Source organism: Acinonyx jubatus, chromosome B1, assembly GCF_027475565.1.
Source record: "Acinonyx jubatus isolate Ajub_Pintada_27869175 chromosome B1, VMU_Ajub_asm_v1.0, whole genome shotgun sequence".
NCBI lineage: Eukaryota > Metazoa > Chordata > Mammalia > Carnivora > Felidae > Acinonyx > Acinonyx jubatus.
Window position 1 is genome coordinate 83,006,008 of NC_069382.1, and position 25,612 is coordinate 83,031,619.

The 25,612-nt window shown below is 42.0% G+C and overlaps 1 pseudogene; it reads left to right on the forward strand.

Moving 5' to 3' along the window:
- Positions 1 to 5,288: 5,288 nt before the first annotated feature.
- Positions 5,289 to 24,723, forward strand: LOC106976184 (forkhead box protein K2-like; annotated as a pseudogene).
- The last annotated feature ends 889 nt before the right edge of the window (positions 24,724 to 25,612 follow it).

Consider the following 25,612-nt stretch of genomic DNA (forward strand, 5'->3'; position numbering starts at 1 on the left):
TTTTTGTTTGTTTGTTTGTTTTTGGCTTAGAAGTACTATGAAGTGTAATGGTGTATCTGCATGTCAGTCATCCATATATTTCTTTCATTAACTTTGTCAAATTCTGTTTTCAAAGAGCCCCATTTGTCCTTAAAGGCTAGCCTGCACTTGCTAGGAAACCAGCTTCGGCATTGTCTTTCCCGGTGGCCTCCTGTATGGATGCTGATGAGATGCAAAACAGAGACATCTAAAGGAATTTTTAGGAACTGAAATATTAACAGCTATCCTTAGGTCTGATTAATTCCCTTGGAAATACGGCATTGTGTTTATTATGAAGCTAGGAAATGTCGCTTTGTAAAATTAAATCCAAAGCCAAAATAATCTGCCTTTGGAAGCAGAGTTACTGGAACAAAAATATCAAAATTCACTTATTTGCCCTAAAGTTACTGGAAGGAAATAGACTTTCACTAAGCTATTTCTATTCATATTATATTTTGGGTTTTATTGTATTTGTCTGTAGTCCTATGTGTTATACAGGTAACAAAACAGTCAACATAAATAAGTAAATTAATGAACAATTAATTGATTGAATTATATTCTGGAGAAACAGAATTCAGGTATTTTCTTGGATTGATTCTTCTTTAATAATTCCCAGTTTTCACCCTTTGACTTGATGGGGCTTAGAGAAGGTATGACAGAATTGTTTGCGCAAATTTAAAATGTTAATACACACAATAATGGCATTTCTCCCAGGAGCTTTATTTTCCCAAATGGATAAGAAGTAATAACGAAATTTAAATCTTCTTTTCAAAGACATTTAGAAAATGTCTTCTTGTTTGACAAGCTCTGAGTTGTTAAAAGCTTTTCTCTAAGCCATCTAATTGCCATAAAATAGCTCTGTTTGAATTACTTTTCCTGGAAAGCCAAGGCCTAGTTCCAAGGCCATGAGAAAGTCAGCTTCCTTAATGTGAAGTTAAAAAATAAATATAAGAAACAACTGCAAACCATATGACAGATTTTCTTTTAAGGCATATGTGCTTCATCTATTTCTGTGAATGTATTTTTTCCTTTTTCTTTTTAAGTCAATAAGTACATTCTATTTTGAAAAAGAGAGAGAAACAGGGAAATAACAAGAAATGGAAGATAATACCCAAAGCTGGTTTCCTAGCAAGTTCTATCTGTCCTTTCATTCTTTGAAGACAGAATTTGACAAGCTATCTGTGTTGGCTACTATTCTGGGTTGTAAAGTCTTAATTATTATATGACAAGTGATAAAACATATTAGATGTCATAACCTCTTTGAAAACCAGTGAGAATTTTACTATACTTTTGAATTAGTTTAAAAGTTCGAGCCCCACGTCAGGCTCTGTGCTGACAGTTCAGGGCCTGGAGCCTGCTTCAGATTCTGTGTCTCCCTCTCTCTCTGCCCCTCCCCTGCTCATGCGTGCTCTCTCTCTCTCTCCCCCTCTCTCTCAAAAATAAATAAAAGTATTTAAAAAAATTTTTAAACAAAATTATATATTTTTAAGGACCCTCTTTAGTTCAGACCAAATTTATCTAAAACTGTCCTTAATGGATTGAACATATTTAGTGTTTACAAAACTACGATTAAAATTATTATTTAGGGGTGCCTGGGTGGCTCAGTTGGTTAAGCATCTGACTCTTGATTTCGGCTCAGGTCATGATCTCTTAGTTTGTGAGCTGAGCCCTGCGTCAGGCTTTGTGCTGACAATGCAGAGCCTGCTTGGGATTCTCTCTGCTCGTGCTCTCTCTCTCTCTCTCTCAAAATAAATAAATAAACTTCTTAAAATCTTTTAATAAAACTACTATTTAGAAGAACACTATAGGAGCACCTGGGTGGCTCAGTCAGTTAAACGTCCAACTTCAGCTCAAGTCATGATCTCGTGGTTCACAAGTTCGAGCCCTGCGTCCGGCTCTGTGCAGTCAGCTCAGAGCCTGGAGCCTGCTTCAGATTCTGTGTCTCCCTCTCTCTCTGTCCCTCATCTGCTCACACTCTGTCTCTCTCTCTCAAAAATAAACATTTAAAAAAATTTAGATCACTATATATGAAGAATAACAATAATGATAAAAATTTTAACTGTTATTAAAAACAAAACCTCTTGTACATGTTAACCTAAATAAACTACTTCTATATAAACTTCAAAGTAATAAAACTGAATTTCTTTGAAAGCATTTTGTAATTCAAAATGTCTACTGTTCTAATATCTTTTCAATTATTGTTTTTTTAAATCAATGAGATTTTACAGCATTGGTTCAGTGCATATTTTTATGTGATTGCCTCTTTGCATTAAGAACTCTTGAAGGATGTGTTAAGGTCTATTTAACTCACTATATTGACTAATCGAATTGTAGCTTAATATATGTTGTGCATAACAATTAAAGTGAACACAAGAGATTAAAGTGACTAAGTTGTCCAACTAAATAGGTAATTAATCCCCAATCTTACTAATACTTGTTTTTTTAACATCTCTCACATCATGCCCTAGCATTCTCTTTTTGACACCCATGATCCAGGCTCCCATTAGTTCTTCAAGACTTCGTGCCACATCTCCTTGCATAAACTTTCTTGCACATCTCACTAGGATCAACCCAAATCTATACTGTGTAATTGTCCTTCCACGATAGTATTCCCCTTGTAGTCATCTTCAGTGGCTCTTCATGGCCTACAGGATACATTCAGTCTCCTGAGTCTAGCATCTCTGATCCTCAATTACTGATGTCCCAAACTATGTTCCTAACTTTATCCTCATACCCAATTCTAAAATTTCTCTCACTCCTTTCTTTCTGGCCAAGCCTGTATATTCCACTGTCCCCCAAACAAGTCACAGATATAATTCAGCTGGTTCTTATGTTATACCACTTTGTGGATCAGCTAGATCAAGGGCGCTGCCTGCGAAACAAGAGGACATCACCCCTTCTTCCTACTCTTTATGAATATCCTTGATTTTTTGGTTCAAAGGGGTGGGGAGGAGTATAGAATTGCCTCGACTCTAATTTGTGCTGCTACCTGCAACTCTGGCATCCCAGACCATCAGATGTTGCATTATCTTTCCTTAATTGTACTCCACAATCCCTCACGCCCACCTTTCCAAACCACCACCACCCACCCCCTGCCATGTTGCTGGTCAGACCCACAGCCCACTTCCTGTGCAGGCTCTCTTACACTTGGGACTAACCTGCTCTTGATCATCAATAACACAGTGGTATCAAACCTCTCCACCACAACTCTCTAGAACTCCTTAATGTCCCCTGTGTTTGTGTCCCTGATCAAGGGAAAAATTCCTAGCCTTCCATGCACCCCAGTCTTTCATTGGCAATCAAAGAGAAGAGGATTCTCAGCAGAATCACTGGAGGATACATTTTGTTCAGTTTTACAATACTATCCAGGAAACATAGGGTCAGTGTCAAAGTAGGATCAAGTACAAACTCATGTTATGCTCTGAATGACTGTGCCAGCCTCCTTTCTTATGATGATTTTCTTGCTGCTATTATTTTGAAAGAAAGAGAGAGAGAAAGAACAGGGGAGGGGCAGAAAGAGCACAGAGCGCAACATGGGGTTCAACCCCACAAACCACGAGATCATGACCTGAGCTGAAATCAAGGGCTGGACACTCACCCGACTGAGCCACCACATCACTCTTATGATGAATTTTTTTCTCTCATGAACTGCATAGCTCCTCCCTGCTTCCCCTTGAGTCCACCAATCCATACACATAACACTTCTGTCATTAAATCAATAAATTAAATCCTGCATTTCTAATTTAAAATGGTATGACAGGGGCGCCTGGGTGGCTCAGTCAGTTAAGCATCTGACTCTTGATTTTGGCTCAGGTCGTGATCTCATGGTTTGTGAGACTGAGCTCCGTATCAGATTCTGTGTTGATGTTGTAGAGCTTGCTTGGGATTCTCTCTCCTTCTCTCTCTGATCCTCCCCCACTCATGTTCTCTCTCTCTCTCTCTCTCTCTCTCTCTCAATAAACATTATAAATACATAAATAAATACTACGACAACTCAATATATAAACTCATTCTTCAATCCTACTACGTAATAAGTTAGAACACCCAACGCAATTTTCTAGATGTGTCCTTTATGTTCCCCTTTATTTTCACTTATGTTCTTTGGTTCTGTGGTTGCAAGGAACAGAAGCTCACTCAAATGTCAGAAAGCCCACAAACCAGACCCCAAAAAAGATAGGACAGGACGGTGGGATGGTTTGGGACTCAAGGTGGCTCCAAGGGCTTCAGCAAAAGCTACTCATAGATGTTCATTAAAATTCAGCCATTGGTATGACTGCACTTTTCCATGTCTCTGGTCCCTTCTTCCTATATTATGACCCACCACTTCTAATCCAGTGCTTCTCAAACCATCTACGGTCCAGGAATGCTTCCCCCCCACTGCTCCCCAATCCATCATGGACCAATGCTTTTATAAAACACAAACTTAAATATTTGGATGTCACTATAATGTTACATCACTCTACAGTACAAAAGCTTAGCTTCCTCTTTTTTCCTTTGGCTTAGCACACAGGCCAGTACTGACACCCATACCACACTTCCTGCAGCACTGCGTCCATCTGCTTTCTTTTAGTTTCTGATCCCTCATACCATTGGGCTGCAAGTGGCCCATCATTGTCTCCCCACCCTTTCTTACTTTCCAACCCTTAAATTCTGCCCCTCCCCCACCTGCTAAGTGCCCTGCCCCTCTTAGGTGACAATCTAAAGGAAGGAGATTATATCAACTCATGTCATCTTTTCTGCTGTGCCCTATGGCTGCTCTGGGTTCACTCCAATAACGCGGAGTGGATAAGTGGCATCGCAGGGCATGACACACGGATGACCAAGGAGCACCCCTTCAGAGATATAGATGTGGCATGGATACCCGGCTTGGCCCATATTTTTAGAGTTTTTTAAATTAGTGCAGTTTCTTATAAGAGGACAATAAAGAGCAATCTAAAATATCTGTTACCAGATTGAGTCTTAGTTAAGTAATAAATGTAATTTTTCTCTCATTTGAAAGAGCTGACTGTTCTGTGCCTTCCCTGGGCAAGCTGGAGGTGCTGAGCTGCTGTGGTCAGTGACTGTCAGAGTGGTGATGCACATGTAATTCCTGGTGCTCACCTTAATTGGATGTACCATTAATCTTTGCTCACTAATATGACCTGAAGTCAGGAATGAGTAAACACATTCTTCCCAGAGAGCACAGTATTTTTTTTAATCTACTTTCTCTGTGGTAGGTTCCAGGGAGACTGATTTAGAATTAAGTTTCTCATAAGGAAAAAATAAGTAAAATGGGCCTCAAGAATTTTCCTCTTCTCCTGCCCCCTTCTGGTCTGTATAGTCATGGTAAGAAAAGAGAAAGGGTAGCAAAAGACCTCAGAAAAAGCAGTAGACGGCACCTACCAAGAACAAAACATCCAGAATTCAGAAACTCACCCACAGTCAACTACCAACTCCAGGTACATAACAGAGGCCCTATTAGACACAGTGCAGAAGTCTTCAACAAGATTGCAGTCATTTACAAGCAAGATGCTCATTAGAATCACCCTATCCTAGACCTATGAAGTCAGATTTCTAGGAACGGGTAGTTAGGAAATACATTCCATAATCCGGGGGGAAAAGTCCTATGTGACACCTTTTATGGAACTATCAGTTCCTGTGAATTATTTTTAGCTTTTTCTTCCAGGCTTTAAGGATGCTCATTTGGATAATAAATTACACGGTCATCCTGGTATGAGCACTGTATTTTTCAGATACTTGCCAGGTGACCTTCATTTGTGCCCAGGATTACAACCACTAATTTAGTCCAAATGTCTCATCTCGAAGGAAAAAGCAATGGTCGCCAGAATTTTTTTTTTTTTTAATCTGACTAAAGTCACCAGGTAGTTAGCATTTCACACTCTAATATCACATTTGCCTGACAGATCCTATCCTTCCCGCCCAGGAGGACACTGACAATTCCCTCCGAAGCAAAGAAAAGAAAATTTCCTCTACCCTCTCTTTCTTCCTGACCTCTCCTCTCTAGGTATAAAACTAGCTTGCTGGTTCCAGCACCATCTCAAACAGACAGGTGGAAGGGAACTATTACTGACTGACGGTGTCGACATGCTAGATACTAGTCAATTTAAATGCAGAGTGGTGAGGCCAAGTTCAGGATACCTCCCCACCATCACACACTTCCCCCAGCCCCCATTATCCACTCCCTAGTCTTTTATGCTAGGGCCAAAGGGCCAGTTGTCCTCCAGGGAAAAGAGCTAGTACTGCATTCCACCATATTTGCCTGTTCAACTGAAACAAGAGTCTAGGGAGATGAGCTTCTAAAAGAATTTACACTTGGGGCGGGGGAGGGGGGGGAAGGAAATGAGTAGGACTCAACAAGGGAAGCGAGTACAGAGGGAGGAGTAAAATGCTGCATGGTGTGTGCATTGCAAATGCTGCATTTGCTAACCCTGCACCTTTGTCCATTCTTGCGAGGTTAGCACTGTTGACCCAACTCAATGCCATTGCTACAGGAGTCTTTGTATGGGAAATGGTTTTACTCCCTCTGGTGTGGCATTCACAAAAACATCAAACACCTTGGCCTCTTAAGATTCCTCCTTACATACTTGGTGTTACTGCCACAGCACACCCTTTGCCAGGAAAACTGGTGTTTTTCACCCCATGGCACATACTGGGCAAAATTTCTGGGGTTGATCCCAGGCCATCGGTTGAGCCTCCTTGCCCTTATGAGAGTTCCCTTCTGAGATATGGGGTGTCTGTCTGCAAGAAGGTGTCAGTCAAGATCACCTAACCCATTATTCATTCAGGCATTAGTTATATAGAGAAATGTTTGAAAACAGATACTGAAAAATATTAATTCTTTTCCTCTAGGGAGACTCTTGGGTCAATGAAAACAGGCTTACTTCCTTCTCTGCTACCTTCTCTGCTTACCTCTTGAAAGAAGTAGCCTTTGACAAGCCATAAAAAAACTCCTATGAAACTCTGTGCCTAGAGTGCTGGTTCGTACTCCCTTTTCCTTTACATTTGATTATCTACATGGGGCCAAACATCACTGTACAAAAAACAACAACAGGGGCGCCTAGGTGGCGCAGTCGGTTAAGCGTCCGACTTCAGCCAGGTCACGATCTCGCGGTCCGTGAGTTCGAGCCCCGCGTCGGGCTCTGGGCTGATGGCTCGGAGCCTGGAGCCTGTTTCCGATTCTGTGTCTCCCTCTCTCTCTGCCCCTCCCCCGTTCATGCTCTGTCTCTCTCTGTCCCAAAAGTAAATAAATGTTGAAAAAAAAAATTAAAAAACAACAACAACAACAACAACAACAACAAAACCAGCACCAACCAATGTCCATAGCAAAACTTTAGCAGGCTTTAAGTGGTAGCTTCCTCCACTGAAGTTCTAACTAAATAAGGGCTGCCAGAAAAATTACAGGGTGCTCAGTTAAACTTGAAATGCAGATAAAAAAAAATTAGTGCAATAGTTGGAACACACTCATACTAAACAAAGTATTTGTTGCTGTTTCTCTGAAATTCAAATTGAACTAAATATTCTGTATTTTTATTTGCTAAATCTCACAAGAATAACTGAAATCTCTACCACCACATACACTCCCCAACCCCATCCATTCATACTTGTCCAAATCACATATCCCACAGTAGGAGCAGAACAAGAATGTGAACAAGCTCAAGTTCAGAGAGCAAAAATATTCTCCTCTGGCTTCTGGACTGCTGTGTAAAGACTTTTCTTAGGAAGAAGGACAATGTGGAGAGGAAAGGGAGTGTTAGTTTTGGAAGTTCTGCCTGGGTGCAGAAATTCATGCTAGTTCCACGCTAACTTCTACCCTTGGCTTCCTCACAATAAGTGTCCACTGAAATTCTCCCTCTGTAGGATATCCTCTATTGAGGTACTATTTCATGCTACCAACCTCTGCCTCAGCAAACAAAACAAGGCTACGTGAATCTAGTCTTATACTTCATAAACCATAATTATTCTTTTAAGAATGCTATTTTGAGGGATGTGAAACCTCATAAAAGAACATCTGAGATAAACCATTAATAGTTATGATATTCGAGGGGCGCCTGGGTGGCTCAGTTCCTTCAGCATCCAGCTTTGGCTCAGGTCATGATCTCACGGTTCGTGGGTTCAAGCCCCGCATCGGGCGCTGTGCTGACAGTTCAGAGGCTGGAGCCTGGTTTGGATACTACGTCTCCCTTGCTCTCCCCCGCTTCCCCTCTTCTAAAAATAAACATTAAAAAATAGTTATGAAAATAAGTATTTTTCAAATAGTTACTTGAAAATTTAATTTGAACAAGTCAACTTGATGTTATTCTGTTTTTGTATGAAGGCACATGAGTGCACCCCCACATAAACATATAATTGCTGTTACTAATCTTTGTAGCCATGAAGCCAAATGTTCAGGTGTCACTTGAATGATAAATCACTCCAAGCCCTGCTCAATAGATATCTTTTAAAATGGCTAAATCGCTGTTTCCGATTCTGTGTCTCCCTCTCTCTCTGCCCCTCCCCCGTTCATGCTCTGTCTTTCTCTGTCCCAAAAAATAAAATAAAAAACATTGAAAAAAAAATTTAAAAAAAAATGGCTAAATCAGGACTTGGATTCATACAGAACATGCGCACAGATAGCATACAGACAGTGTTGACTTCCTGCCTGCCATTACTCAGGAATATCCTGGATCGCATCCCAGATGCTGGCCTTTGCCTTGATGGATGCTCTGTTTCTAACTGCACAACATAATGTAATCTCTAGTCCACCTCACAAACTCATCACATTCATGTGTTCTTAGGTACCTGTCAAACATTGGATAATATGCTCAGGCTCGTATTCCCAGACTTGGTTATAACCCAAATCCTTCTTTTTTTTTTTTTCTCAATATATGAAATTTATTGTCAAATTGGTTTCCATACAACACCCAGTGCTCATCCCAAAAGATGCCCTCCTCAATACCCATCACCCATCCTCCCCTCCCTCCCACCCCCCATCAACCCTCAGTTTGTTCTCAGTTTTTAAGAGTCTCTTATGCTTTGGCTCTCTCCCACTCTAACCTCTTTTTTTTTTCCTTCCCCTCCCCCATGGGTTTCTGTTAAGTTTCTCAGGATCCCAAATCCTTCTAACTAGAGGTACAGCACTTGTTAATAATCACTTCTATATTAAACTTATCATTATTAAAATTGCAATAAACTATGTTATATTCTAAGTGAGTAGAAGCTCATACACTGAGCAGAAAATTGTTCACCTTTAAGAGTAGACCAACTCTTTCATGCCATGAGCAGCCTTTATACGTGTGTGTGTGTGTATACACACACACACACACATATGTATGATTAAATAACAAGTAAGTAACACTTATCACCTGTGCTAAGCTTTTCAGTTCACTACAGACTATTCTTCTGAAAATCTGGCAAATTATCAGTCTGCAGAAACTCCCAGGATTAGTGGGGTTGGAGAACCAAATGGCTGGTGATGCATACCTAGAGCTAGTACCTTCTCATTCCTGCTCAGGTTCACTCTGTTGGAAGGGCCTCCTATCTTACCGCATATATTCCTCTAATCAGCATTCTCACTTCCAGGCAGAAGGAGCTGGGCACGTACACATCAGGATTCTCATCAGCTAAAATTTGACCCCACATCCGCAAAACATCCAAATAATTTTCTGTTCCTATTAATGTTCCTTAACCATAACCCAAATGACAACTGTCCTCCTCTTTTATCCTCTTTAACCTATGCTCAATGACCTTACTCAAATTTCCATGAAATCAATTTACCAGGCAGAGACTCTGAAGTAACAGAGTACACGGTGAGTGGCAATAGGGGCAGAATGTGTCTGTTTTGTTGCCGTATTATTTCAGTAGCATCTACTACAGTTCCTGGCCCTTATGTTCTCTAGATACACTCAAGAGATAGAGAAGAAATATACATTTGGACCCTATACACATACATTCAAGTCAAACAAAATTACCTTATTTATTCCAACAACCAACAATTACTATACACTTCAGTTAATCTTTAGAAATACACGGGTCTAGAAACACATTACACGGGTGCCTGGGTGGCTCTGTCAGTTAAGCATCTGACTCTCGATTTCAGCTCAGGTCATGATCTCCTCCTCATTTATGAGTCCGAGCCCCACATCAGGCTGTGTATGCACTGAGCCTGCGTGGGATTCTCTCCCTCCACCTCGCTCTTGCACTCGCTCTCTCTCTCTCTCAAAATAAATAAGTAAACTTAAAAAAAAATTACAATATCAGTAATTCTGCAGAGTTTATAGTAACAGGTTTTTAAACCTCTCATTCTCTCTTCCCTTTACTTTCTATATCGGTATTCATTTTATATTTATTACTCACTATGTATTAAAAAAAAAAAAAAAAACACTGTACTAAGTGTCCAAGTGCCTACTTAGTAAATTTCCCAAACATTCCAGTAAAGGTTCTCCCTTTTCTTTGATCGAACATGTTAAACTACACCTAAGAAGTGAGTTGATAACATTTACACAGTTTTAATCTATTCAGCTGCTAAATGCAAAACATTTCTAAACTACGAAATTACGTTTCTGTGGTAAAAGATGTTTCCCAATTATAAGAAATTTAAGAGATTTTAGGGGAGAAACTATAAAGATATAGTTTACTTCAAGGAAAGTTACATGTTCTCCATTTTGGTTGATGTTGTATCTTTTGGCCACATTCCTGAACTAAAAAACAGGAATATGTTAATAAGTTTCTAGGACATATTCCCCAAACAGCTTTACAGAAGTTCATTTGATCCTAATCACCACTCTATCAAGTAAGTGGGTGGTATTAATAGAGCACGGGGGGTATGGAAACCATGGTGCAGATATACCAAATGGCTTCTCCACCATCAGCAGAGAAGCAATGACAAAACCTCTTTGGAAGGCAGCCCAGTCCGGTGAAATAAGGTTGGTTTGAGAGTCATAAAACCTGGGTTTAAAACCGTATGATTTGAGAAAATTACTTAATCTCTCTACACGTCAGCTTTTTCACTCCATAAAAAGAAAGTATTAGGTTGAACCATTTGAAATCACCAACATGCAATAATTTTTTACCTACAAAAATGGCTATTTCATTTGATTCAACCTCATAATAATGTTAACTTAAAAGAGTTCTAATTATTAAATGCTATGTTCTATTTAAAGCACCTGCACGGAGCTTAGCATAGAGAAGTACTAGACACGTGTTCACGTTCTTCACCCTTCCAGCTTCAAGCTATAGCATCAGCACGATCACTTCACTCACCACCACTCATTTAACCACATCATTCCTCTGTCCTCTTTTTGGACATTAGAGTAAAATACATTATCTAAATGTATTTTATAATACGATAGCTAAAATGTTAACACCCATTGAAATTTCAGAAGATAAGACAAAAACTGAAACAGGATTATAATCACTACTGATTCTCCAGTTTAAGTCAGCAGCATAAAGTCCTTCCTTTCCACTTCTAAATGGATGCCTTACGTTCTCCATTATGAGCACGTATACAATAAACAAGGACATATCTGTCTTGAACCTACCTATTCAGAATCCTGTCGATAATAACATTATAAACCAGAAGACCCGAGGCTTGCCTTTACTTACGATGCCATTATAGATTGATAGCAAAAGGTTTGCTTGAAATTCAATTAAGAACTAGGCAATACCGATATGGTCTCAATCATTCAGTAAACTGACAATTTTAGAAAAGAAGCAAAGGAGGTTGGGATAAAACAATGTAATGAAGAAGCTAATGCAGATCTAGACAAACTTCATGTTCTTACCTTCTTCCTTCCCACAACCTTAGACTCAAAAGACACTAAATGATCCAAAGAGCAAGGGACCCTAGACCTAGAAATATTCTTCTCTGTCTGGTAAGGACAAATTTTTCATCCGTGAGCTCAGCTTCCAGAAGGTATTTAAATCAATGAGGAAAATAAGAGACTATCCAGGGAAACCAACCAAATCAGCGCTAATGATCAACAGGGTGACAAGCATTCTACTCATTCATATTTAAAAAGGTAATTAGGAGTGTTGAGCATTTGAGGGGCACCTGAGTGGCTGAGTCAGTTGAGCATCCAACTTCCGCTCAGGTCATGATCTCAGGGTCCATGAGTTCGAGCCCTACAGGCCACTTCAGATCCTCTGTCCCCTTCTCTCTTCCCCTCCCCCATTTGCACTCTCCGAAAAATAAATAAATATTTTCTAAAAAGGAGTGTTGAGCATTTGAAAACATCACCGTATTTTTAAAGCATATACAAAAATTTCCTTATTAATCCATCTAAAGCATAGACCTCAGTTTTATTTGAATTATTTTCATTCTTCTGTTAATCTTTATCTCCTATCTCAACAACCATTCATTCCTAATGACCTTTTACAGTGTACTAGTTGCAAAGCTAATCAATCATTGAATAACTATTTATAGAATGTCTAACAGGTATTCAGCACTATACTAGAGGCCAGATAAACATTAAAGAAAGCTTTTCTAATGCTTCCTGAAGGCCTTTTTTTTTCCAATTAAAGAAGGATCTTAATGTTTCACAAACTTGCAATGTCCTCTAAACTCTTGCCTAATCACCTGTTGCCAAATCAAAGCTTGATGAAAATACAATCATGGTATGATCATCTTTCCCTCGACAGAGGCTTCATACTGTTCTGTATTTGAAGAGGCGACAGACTATGATTTTACAGGATACCCATGTTCAATTTGAGCTCTATTCCTGATGCTTAGAATGAACATGTGATCCTCAAGGAGGAGTAAGTACCCTTCTTGTTTACTTCTGTTCACACAGCCAATGTGTCTTCTTATCATACGAGAATGGCAAACAGAGCTATCTATCTTCGCAGACCATGGAAGGCCAATTAGGAAAGGCTCATCTATAGGGGCCATGGTTTTAAGCATGCCTCTATTACCCTCTCAGAACCTAGAAGAATAAGATTCAAAATTGTGTGGTTTTGAACTGCACTAGTCAGGTTGACTCTGTACCCATACGTTGTTTGTACTCTATAAAAGCTCATTAAAGCAGCGGGGCGTGGAGGACATACAGAGAGTAAAACCACCTAAATATGTAAAAGGAGACAGTGACAATACCACACTCTCAAATAAGTAATCAGTTAGTATTGGATTCTTACCACGTATAAGGTTCCCATCTATGCAAAGGACAACAGGACTCTGTTGTTTGACAAAACACGTATTTGGGATCATTGGTATCGACTTACAGTGAGTCAACAAGACTGCACAGTTCATAGGTTTCTCCTCCATTCAGCAGAAAATGCTGTGTTTCCTCAGCAACTGAGAGTGTTTGGCTGGGCTTTTGCTTTTCTTTCTACTTATAAAGTACAAACAAGGAAGGGGTCCCACCATCTAGGACTTGGTTCAGAAACTGGTTTCTCTGCCGTGAGTAACTGAAATAACCCATTTGGTGCCTAAGCAAAACCCTGTGCTTACTTAGATTTATATTACATCTTTATGATCAAGTCTCAGGCAAATAATAAAAGGTAATTAAAACTGAGAAAGTAGTTTTAATGCCTGAATTATTTCTTCACCAAGAAGCTTCTAAAATTCAAGTAACTAAGAAGTTCTTACTCTTAACTAGGCAACGTTATACTTTATTTTTCAAATCTAATCAACTAATCTATGCAAATGAAACAATGTTTTAATAAAACACCATTTTATTTCCTCGGATGCCTAGGATAGGTGTCACTGGAGTACGACGGACACAATGAAGACCAAAATTGAGATGGGTCTTTAAATTAGCCACCTAATGGGGCGCCTGGGTGGTTCAGTCCGACTTCGGCTCAGGTCATAATCTCACGGTCCATGAGTTCGAGCCCCGCGTTGGGCTCTGTGCTGACAGCTCGGAGCCTGGAGCCTGTTTCAGATTCTGTGTCTCCCTCTCTCTGACCCTCCCCCATTCATGCTCTGTCTCTCTCTGTCTCAAAAATAAATAAACGTTAAAAAAAAAATTTTTTAAGTAAATAAATAAATAAATTAGCCACCTAAGCAAGTTTTATGAGAACTTTTCAAGGAGATTAAGCACATGTAAGAAACTCCTAGAGAAAAATGGCAGAGAGACATAGACTCATATAACACTACCCTCCAGAAAGAAAAAGAATAAAGAAAGAACATATCATCAGTTAACTCAAACAGTCCTTTAAAATTTCTTCCAGAAGCAGAACAATTAGGGCTCCCAGAACTAACAAGATGATGACTTCTCCTGACTCCCAGGGAAGAGGGCAGAAGGGGGGGGGGGGGGGAGGAATCCAGGAAACCCTCAGTGATACGCCCAACTTGGAACAAACCCAACTCAATGGTTTAGGACCTGCAAGGCCCAGAAACCTAGAATGTTCTTCGAAACCCTCTTCTCCACTGCCACAGATTAAGGAGGGGTTCCTGGAAACCAGATGAACACCAAACGCACCCAAAATACACACTCCCCCTGGGGTGAAACATTCTCAAACTGAAAACACCCTTCAGTGGAGAGGAATGTCCCCAGGAATGTCCCTTAAAATAACTATGTTGTGGCCTCCGCTGGTCGCCAGCCGCCCCGGCAGTGCACGCGGCCCTCAGCTCCCTGGCGGTGGGAGGGGCGGCCGGGCACTCTCAGGCCGAGGGCGGTGGCCAGGCCCCCGGGCGACAGGGGGTCCCCGCCAGGCGGCTGGGCCGTGGCACGCCTCGAGGTCCACGAGGTCCAGTACCTGACGAGGAAGCGCTGGGTGACCATCAGGCGCAACCGGTCGCAGGGCTCCGTGGACCTGAGCACGGGCCACTCGGGCTTCATCTGGCGGGGCCACCTCCACGTCTTCACTCCCGGGGCGACAGCGGCTTCTCCCTGCTCTCTCTGCAACAGCTGCGGGCAAGAACCGCAAGAACAGTGGGATCGCGGAAGCTGCCGCACGTGTGTACGTTCGGGTTCCCAGGCACCGACGGCAAGGTCACGTGAGAAGGTGGAGAAGCGGGAGGTTTGGGAGTGAAGCCCACGCAGGCCCGCACCTCGCCCCTGCCCCTGACTCCCTGACCGTAGGCGTTCCAGACACCACGGCGCACTTCATCATCTCAGCCATTGGGAACCGTCAGTGCTGCAAACTCCTACCCATCCAGCAACCCGCCCCCCCAGGGAGCAGGGTCTTCGGGGTACAAAAATGGGCTGTGTGACACCAGCTGACCTCAATTTAAAGGCCGACAACTCGCAGCCTGAAAAAATGAAAAGGAAGATTCTGGTGGAGACAGCCCAGAGGATGATTCAAAGCCACCTTATTCCTATGCAGTTAATCGTACAAGCAATTACAATGGCCTCTGATAAACAACTCACTCTAAATGGAATTTATACTCACATCACTAAAAATTATCCACACTACAGGACGGTAGACAAGGGCTGGCAGAATTCAGTCTGCCACAGCCTCTCTCTGAATCGTTATCTCATCAAAATACCACGTTCCCAGGAAGAACTAGGCAAAGGCTCATTCTGGAGGATAGATCCTGCCCTTGAAAGCAAATGAATAGAGCAGGCTTTTAGGAAAAGATGGTACAGGGGCGTGCCTTGCTGCAGATCCCCTCGGGGACCTCTCTCAGATAGAAGTGCCCCGGCCCCTCCCAGTCACACTGGAGTGCGGTCTGCTCAGGCCAGTGGTGCCCAGACCCCTGAGAGCCTGTTGAGAGAAGGTTCATCGTGCCCCACCCCCTTCCGACCTGGAGCCTGAGTCTGCAACCTCACAGTCCCAACTGCCTGTCATCCAAGAGGCCCTGTCTGTCCAGAGTGCACCAGGCTCACCTCTGTCTAGTTGGGCCTTTAATTGCCACGCAGCAGCAGCAGCTGCCACCAGCAATCAGGCCTGTCACCTACACAGTCACAGCCCCTGTGACCACCTGGACCTCTGAGCAGCTTGTCGTGCAGACGACTCACATCATCCATCAGATCCCAGCAGTGTCTATTACTGGCGTGGCCAGGCTGGCCCCAGCGAACACATACACCGTCACTGACCAGGCAGTGGTCACTCAGGCAGCCATGCTGGCCCCCCACTAGGGCAGAGCCGCAAGAGAGTGAAGATCATAAAGAAGTAAAGGTGAAAATAGAACCTATTCCTGTGATTCGCCATGCCTCACCCTATAGGCACTGCTAGCCGGGTCATTCAGATTTCATAGACCACCCCTGTCCAGGTCACCGCCAGGTACCAATAAAAACTGTAACACAAAACGCAACTCACATGGTGCCAATCCCTGCCACCGTCCATGGCCTGGTGAACGGTGCAGTGGTGGGTCCTCTGCACAGGCTGGCCAGACGTGCATGGGTGTCAGCCTCCCTGCCCACAAAGCACCAGAATGGCGACCAGTCAGAGCAGCCAGAGCAGAAGCAGGTCAAGACAGAAGACCCAAGGGGTGCCTGGGTGGCTCAGTCGGTTGAGCAACCAACTTCGGCTCAGGTCATGATCTCACGGTTTGTGAGTTCAATCCCCGTGTTGGCTCTGTGCTGACAGCTCAGAGCCTGGAGCCTGCTTCGGATTCTGTGTCTCCTCTCTCTCTGCCCCTCCCCTGCTCATGCTCTCAGAAATAAATAAACATTAAAAAAATTTTTTTTTTTTTTTTTAAAGACAGAAGACCCAAGAGCATCATCATCGCCCTCAGTGTGGACCGCTGTCAGCTACCAGCAGTGAGAAAGACGCCCAAAACTAGCGACTGGGACCATTACCACTGGGAGAGCCTGCCTTGCGGGAATGGCTATTTTGGTTCTTGCATTTCCCGCAAAAGGTTACGGGAGCATCCACGCTCAAAGAAAGACAGCCAGAAGGAAGGGAGCAAGCACAAAGCAGTTTATTAGGGACAGTACTACTCTCCCAAGAAGGGGGAGCAGGCAGGCCCAGAGGGGGCAACTGCCCTGAGGGTACAGGGGTCCTCTCTTTTTGTGTGAGTGGGACCTTGGGTTATGGGGAGTGGTCTCTAATAGAGGCTGCTTCCAGTCATTTTGGGGACTCCTCCCACAGGTTGGGACCAGGAGTTTTTGACCTTACAAGGTTTCTACCCAACCTTCACGGCAGCTTCCCCCAAGGCAAGGGTGGGCAGGGGGGCTAAAACAGCAATGCAAATACATTATAATGAGTCTAGGGGTTACCCTGGGGCGGAGGTGTAGGAGGAGAGCGCTTGCTCTGTACTGGTGGCTCCCATTCTGTCTGCCCAGGGTCTTGGAAGCCACAGTCAGGATGCTGTGCCCCCAGGCTTCTAATGTGTGATGTTGTGCCCCCAGGGCTTCTAACTCCTAACCTATTTATCACCGTTCTTGCCTCCAGCTCACCTCTAACTTAACTGCCTAAGCTTTCAGGACAGCTTTCCTTACTTTTTTATCAACTCTGTGCTGCCCAGAGGGGACACTGTCCTTTACCTACACTGGGAGCATATTGTGTCAGTGGGTAGAGGGTCCTGCGGTTGGGCTTCACGTCAGCACTGAAAACACAAAAACCCAGGCGGCCTTAAACCTTCTTGAAGAAAGAAGTCGCACCTGAACAAAAAGCACATGCAACAAAACCCGGTTGGGCAAGCGACTCCCCACTCTGAGCTCGGCTTGTAATTCCAGGCAGAGATTTGGGGTCCTTGGGGAGGACAGCGCCTGGAGCAAGCAGAGCTGCAGGGGCAGTTCGGGAGCCCTCCTCGCTGCCCTCCCAGGACCCTCGGTGCTGGCACTGGTAGATAAGACAGCAGTCTGTTGTACTGTGTGGAATTAGAATATTTTGACTGACGTGTACTTTCTTTATAAAATAATTGGGTCTTTGATGTTTCAGTTCATTCCATTTGTACTCGGGAATTTTGCAATCACCCAGGACCTTTCATGTTGATTTTACTTGGGGGAAAGAAACAATGTAGTTTTGTTTTTGTTGTTCGGTTTCAGCCTATGGAATGATTTCCTTTTGTCTGTCCTGTTAAAGTCTGGATGGAGCTACTTGATGGCGTCTACAGGTTTTCCACGTTAAAGCAGCTACCTGATCCAGTCCGTCCACCTCCATCTCAGTGTGTAGGACAGACAGACAGATGCCCATGCTGGGCTGCATGTAACCATGACCCCAAGAACTGCTGCACTCTGGAGCTGCACTTAACCTGTTCTCTTTCCTGCTTTCTATTGTTTGTTTCTTTGTGTTGACTTTGTCCCAGAATAATTTTCCACTCTAAGTGCAACAAGCCTCCTAAGTATTGTGTGTGTTTAAAGGGACAGAACTGTTCCCACCTCATTTGGAAAAAAGATTCAGTTTTCTACCACACACCCTTTTCAAAAAATAATAACTATGGAGAAAGAAAGAGAAGCAACTTAATGCCCCTCGTAGGTGTAATTGTTCTTTCCAGCAACTATCCCCCAACTCTCAGAAACTGAGGAGAACATTAAGCCATCAACACCTGGCCTCCAGCGCACTTTATAAGATGAGGGTACTGAGAGGACCCAGAGGAAAACAGAAGGGAGCAAAATAGAATCCACCCAGCCCCGTGGGTCAATGAGGCCTAGACAGCACCAACCCCTTTCAAATGAAAAGTGTGAATACAAAAGGCTCATCAACAACACAAAAATACTATAGCAGGAAGAAAAGTAAAAAATAAAATGGAACAAGTTTAAAAAAAAAACTATTCTAGAATGAGCACAGTCCAAGAAATTAGACTTTTAGACTTTGCATTATGACAGAAAATAAAGAAAATTATCTATGAAATGAGATGTCAGATGGGGAAAGAAAATGACAGAATAAAAAATGTTCAAGGGTAAGGTAATGAAAAAAGTCAAAGATCACAGACAGCTAAGAAACGATAAATAAATATGGAGCAGGAAGAAATGAAAATGAGAGAAAAATAACTGAGATGTGGGGGATAGTTTTGAGAAAAGTATATACCAAATATATAGGAAGGAAAGATAGGGAAGTATCTAACAGAAAACTGACAGCAAACACAAGCATTTCAACAAACAGATAATGGGTGCCCCTGAAATATTAAACGCAAATGAAATTCAAAAATTTGTTAATCAGAAGCTATACAGTATGTTACAGGAAATATTAATATGAAACCACCACAACTAATATGGATATGCTAAGAAAGTTTTCCTACTTTAAATATAAAAAAAATTTTAAGTTTTCTCAGAGTATCCACGAGGGGAAAACAAACGACAACAAATTGAAAGTCACCCACGGGTAGCCAGAATATTTTTGTTAAAGCATTAAGTCAGACTTTGTCACTTCTCTCTTCGAACCCATCCAGTGTTTTCACCTCTCATCAGGATATAAACCATATTTCTTAAATGATCTGTAAGGCCCAACCTGATCTTAACTTCAGTTAGCATTCTGAACTCATCTTTCTATTCTTCACCTCACTTCCTTTGCTCCAGGTAAACAGGCCTCCATGTTGTTCCTCAAATATGCCAGACATGTTCACCTCAGGGCCTTTTCACTTGCTGTTCATGCTGCCTGATGCAAATATGTAAGTCTTTTTCACTCATCTCCTTCACATGTCATCTTCTCATGGATTCTTTTCCTGACTGCCCCATTTAAAGATAACCCTCACTGTGGCTCTCCATATCCCTCCTTCTCTTGCTTAAATTATATTTACTTATTTATCTATGTGATATAGGTCATTAGTTATTTATTCATTTTGCTTATTATATACGTTCTCCCATAGAATTTAAGCTCCAGGAGAGCAAAGATATTTGTGTGTATGTTGTTTATTTCTATATTCTCGGTATCTAGAATAGTGCCTGTCCAATGGTAGGAGCTCAACAAATATGTATTAAATGAATGAGTGAGAGGGGAAAAAATCACATATTTCAAAGATCTCATAGGAACATTCAATTCTAAAAGATAGTAGATAAGTAAGGAGAAATAGTTTATGTATAAAAGCTTTAACAAAATGGGATGGTTAGATGTAAATGATCTCAGAAAATATAGCACCCATGCCCACGTTTTGCAAACTTATAACAAAATTTCATTAAACTAAGCTGTAGTTCAAACTATACATGCTTAGGAATGTAGAAACTGCTTTATGAAAAGACTAACAGTACATATTAATTCCCTTTTAATTATGGCTAAGGCAAAAAAAATGATTAAAGTTGCTTTAATTAAAGTTAAAAATTAAAGGTATAAAAAAGAAAGTAAAATGTTATAAATCTTTAGGAAACTATACAATGGAAAAAAGCAATAACTATAATAAACTTAGTAGTCTTAGAATATAACAGCAGAAATCAAAAGGAAGGGACAAAGGTCATTAAAGTAAAATTGTACTATGTTCCTAATATTTCGCCCTGGGAGACTGAATTTTGTTTCCAAAACCCTCTTATATACCATTTGTTGTGGTAAAAACAAATTGTGGGGGAGGGCAATTTGGCAGTATCTGGAAACTTTTTTGAATATGTATACAAATCAACTGGAAAAATTATCTTAATTTTTCACACCTTTGCCAATGCCCTCCCACTCATCCTCCATACTCAGCCATGTAGCCTGCTTTGGCCAGGGGGATAATAGCAAGCTTGAGGTAAGAAACTTGAAGAAATGCTTACATGTTTCCACTCTCCTCATTGACCTCTGTCTTGTCATGAGAGAACAGGCCCAGGCTAAGCTTCTAGGAGAAACACTGTGGCTATCAGACCAGACAATAGCTAGCAAACCCCAGACATGTGAGAGAGCCCCCCCAAGATGAATGGGTCTGCCTAGACAACTCCAGGCTGACTGTGCAGGCATGTGACTGAATCTGAGAAGAACCACTAAGCCAACGTGTCATCTTGTGAATAGTAATAAATGATGGTCTTAAACATTTATATGAAAGTAACTGATATATGGAATTACCTTTTGAAAGGGATTCTTTCTTGAGGAAAGAATTTACATTAAAAACACTTCCCTCTCCAAGAAAAATTGTAACAGTTCTTTTCTTATTGCAAAGAATGCCACAGGAATATTTATTGTGACATTTCTGCTCACAAGAACATTTACTGTAGCATTTTTTGGAATATGAAGACATTTGGAAACATCATAAATGATCATCAACAGGAGATGGGTTAAAAATCTTTTAGGCTAACAAGAAGGTATGTTGCAATTAAAAAGCATAACTTAGATTTATAGATTTTACAATACCACAACATGTATTACTCAGTGATGAAAATGAGTTACAGAATGATATATAATAATTCACATTCACATCATATAGATCTTTATATTTTATATTTCACAAATATACATGTAGGAAAAACTGTTTGCAAGCATGCACAAACTATTAACAGCTATTACCAGCAGAGAGAGTCAGAAAGCCTGTGATAATGAGAATGACTTTCACATTTTCTTGTATGTGCTTGGGAATATTTTTACAGTTATATGTAGTGTGTTTGTCCTTTTCAAAAATAAGAAAGACCTTTTGAAAAATAAGGAAGGTATTTTCTGTGGAGTCACACGTCACTCAACACATATTTAATGTTTACAAGGCACCAGGTATCAGACAGATCCAGTCATGTTTCCACTTGCACACAACTTTCGATTCAGCGCGCGCCTGCCCCAAAGGGAATTCATATCTCTGACTTAGCTAGGGCTGAGAAATCATCACCACAGTCTCTATAAAACTGGGTTTATTAAGAGCATTCCATACTGTTTATGAGTCGTAGAAAACATGTTCATTTTCCTATCCGTGTTAAAAGCTGCTTGGAGGATTGATGGAGTATTGCTTAGAAAATGTTCTAGAATTCAGAGGAAGATGTGTTGGATAAGTCATTACTAGTTACTGTATACTTACGCATACTTAGAGGATAAAGCTCCGAAATTGATTAAGTGTGCTGTCTCCTCCTTGATCTCTCTGTAGCAGCCCCAGGACAAAATGCTCCTAAGGGCTTGGCAGGGTGTCTGACGGGAGAATTCTTCCTTCTCTGGCTGATACAAGCTTGCACTATGGTGGGGAGCTAGTCTGGAAGGTAGGTCAGTTAGCAGCAGTGCTTACAGAGGGACTAAGAAGTACAGAGCTCTCTGGTAGGTGCTGTGGGAAGGAAGGAAAGGATGAGGCCATACAGGGGTGCTTGACCTCAGGGAATGGCTGCGGGCAGTGACAGCAAATGACGCTGCCTCTCAGTTTTGCCCCATGCTGTCCCGGGTTTACTTCACAGCCACCCTTGCTTTCTTTGCCATACTTTTCACAAGGCTGACACTTACTACAGGAACGCTCTTCTTTTGGTAAATATACACTCTGATGACAGGAACTAAGACAGAGGAGCAAACTGTCTGCACACTGTGATTAGACATGCATCATTCCAGAGCCTCCGATGGCTGGCTGACTTCCCGAGGAGGGGAGGGGGGAAAAGGGGGAGGGGAGTTCGCCTATCCAATTACAATCTACTCCCCAGTGCAAAGCACTGCAAATTCCACAGGTCTCTCTCTGACTGACAGAGCAACTTATAAAATCTGAGATACCTCCGTTCTTGGCTTGGTATGCAAAACAAATCAGAACTTTTAATGAAATACTGTTTCTCTTCTTGTTCCCAAATTTATAGTGACAACAACAAAGTTATCAGCGGGAAAGTTGTTTCTAAGCCAGCAGTCAGCGTTCTAAGGGGCATCAGGTGGTGGTCCCTGTGGGCTGTGGGCCTTGTGAGCCATTATTTCAATAGGACTGCAGTGGCCATGCCAGTGAAGGGGGAGCAGTGTGCCGTATGTTGGCACATTTACCCCCACCCTCTATGGGTTTCCCCCTACTTGTGAATGGGCCTCTTAACAAGAGCTTGAAAGGTCATGGAGTCTGAGTAGGAAACAAAAGTCTTAAAGTGGGGCAGAAGGAATGCAGATTCTGACCCAGGACTGACATGGGAGTCTCATGGATCTGATGATGGGTATACCAACGTTTTCCTCACCAGCCCCACAGTTCTACCTTGGCACTAATTGTTCACATGGTATTTTTTACATCACTTACTTCTCAGGGCCTTAACTTCTTCATTTGAAAAATAAATTCTAGCATCACAGAGTTGGAAGCAACCTTAAGGGGCCATTAGTTCAATTGTCTCTGTGGAGGATTTCTACATGACCTCGGATGTTTCTCTACCCTATGTCTTTCTGGAATTCCATTTTTTTTTTAATTTTTTTAACGTTTTTATTTATTTTTGAGACAGAGAGAGACACAGCATGAACGGGGGAGGGGCAGACAGAGAGGGAGACACAGAATCGGAAGCAGGCTCTGGGCTCTGAGCCATGCTCGAACTCACGGACCATGAAATCGTGACCTGAGCTGAAGTCGGACGCTTAACCGACCGAGCCACCCAGGTGCCCCTGGAATTCCATTATTCTTGTAAGAATGCGGGGAAGTCACTAAACTCAGTCCCCACATGAACCACTAGCGCTAACATCACATTCCAGTAAGGACGGCTTCAGACTGTCCCCAGAGGGCAAGAAGGTGCTGATAAGGTCAGAGGCAGGTGCCTTTTCCTCCGCACCGGGTTGTGACATGAGAGAGGAGAAAGGTGCCGGGCAGAGGGTGGGTAAAACAGCAGGTGTTGCCATGGTGCCCTACACACAGGCTGCCACTACCTTTCTTCCTCTGTCCATCTTGCGTTAAGTGCCTCTCTAGCTTTCCAAGTCCTGCTTTTTATTTCATGTCAATGGTGGAAAAAATATCGGCCATGATAATCCCTCAAACACACTTACAAGCTGTGGATTGAATGTACCAAAGCAGGTGCTGAAGAAACCATGTCCAGTTAAAGACAAAGCCCAATAAAAAGTAGTTAGGATGCAAACTAATGTGAAACACCTTCAGTCCCATAGTTAACATACAGGTATATACATTTATCGGTCCACACCACATTATATTCAGGGCGTGTACGTTTTACTATTTGAAAAGTATGATTCAATAATAATCCAGTAGACGTGAAAAAGCAATTTTCTTTCCTTTTGTCTTCATCAGAAGTTTCAACACAAAGAGAAGATTATCTAGTAAAAGGAATTGTAATGTTCTTCCTTTTATTTTTTTTTTAAGTAGGCTCCACGCCCAGTGTGGAGCCCAATGCAGGACTCGAACTCACGACCCTGAGATCAAGACCTGAGCTGAAATCAAGAGTCAGACGCTTAACTGACGGAGCCACCCAAGCACCCCAGGAATTGTAATGTTCTTAACCAGACACATCTTCAGATAGTGCTGATGTAAATCTCAATTTAAAATTATTTCATGCAGCTTAGATTATGTCCACCACCCTAGGCTGTGAGATGGCAAAACCTTTCAGTCACATACCACCCTAGCAAACATCTGGCTGTATTGTAATCCAGTCTTTCTGCATCTGGCTTCCTTTATGAGAGGCAATATAGTGGGATGGTTAGAGCCCTGACTCTGCTGCCGCCACTTACTTTCTCAGTGACATGGGCAGTTTAGAGGACTGCTCTGTGCATCAACTTCTTCATCTTTAAAATGGAGACCACTATGGATTGAATTATGTCTCCCAAGTAGATGCTGAGGTCATAACCTCCCGCACCTGTGAATGTGACCTTATTTGTAAGTAGGATCTTTGCAGATGATCAAGAGAAGATGAGGTGGGCCCTAATCCATCCAGTATGAGTGGCATCCTTATAAAAATGGGAAATTTGAACACAGTTAGATATGTACAGAGAGAAGACAGTGTGACATTGGAGAAGACCATCTACGAGTCAAGGAATGTCGAAGGCTACCAGAACTGGGAGCAAGGCCTAGAACAGATTCTCCTTCAGAGCCCTCAGAAGGAACCAACCCAGCTAACATCTGGATTTGGGACCTCCAGCCACTAGACTAAGACAATAAATTCCTGTTGTTTCAGGCAGCCGGTTGGTGGTACTTTGTTATGACAGCCCTAGGAAACCAATACAGAGACCAATAATATATTCTCCTCACAAAACTGTTTAGAGAACCAAATGTGTTAATAAGTATAATATACTTAGAACACTGCCTAGCAAAAAATGAACTATTGGGACCTCATGAAGATAAAAACTTCCACACCACAAAGGAAATGATCAACAAAACTAAAAGGCAACCAACGGAATGGGAAAAGATATTTGCAAATGACATATAGGACAAAGGGCTAGTATCCAAAATCTATAAAGAGCTCACCAAACTCCACACCCAAAAAACAAATAATCAAGTGAAGAAATGGGCAGAAGACATGAATAGACACTTCTCTAAAGAAGACATCCACATGGCCAACAGGCACATGAAAAGATGCTCAACGTCACTCTTCATCAGGGAAATACAGATCAAAACCACACTGAGATATCACCTCATGCCAGTCAGAGTGGCTAAAATGAACAAATCAGGAGATGCTAGAGAGGATGTGGAGAAATGGGAACCCTCTTGCACTGTTGGTGGGAATGCAAACTGGTGCAGCCACTCTGGAAAACAGTGTGGGGGTTCCTTAAAAAATTAAAAATAGATCTACCCTATGACCCAGCAATAGCACTGCTAGGAATTTACCCAAGGGATACAGGAGTGCTGATGCATAAGGGCAACTTGACCCCAATGTTTATAGCAGCACTTTCAACAATAGTCAAACTATGGAAAGAGCCTAAATGACCATCAATTGATGAATGGATAAAGAAGTTGTGGTTTATATATACAATGTAATACTACTTGGCAATGAGAAAGGATGAAATATGGCCTTTTGTAGCAACGTGGATGGAACTG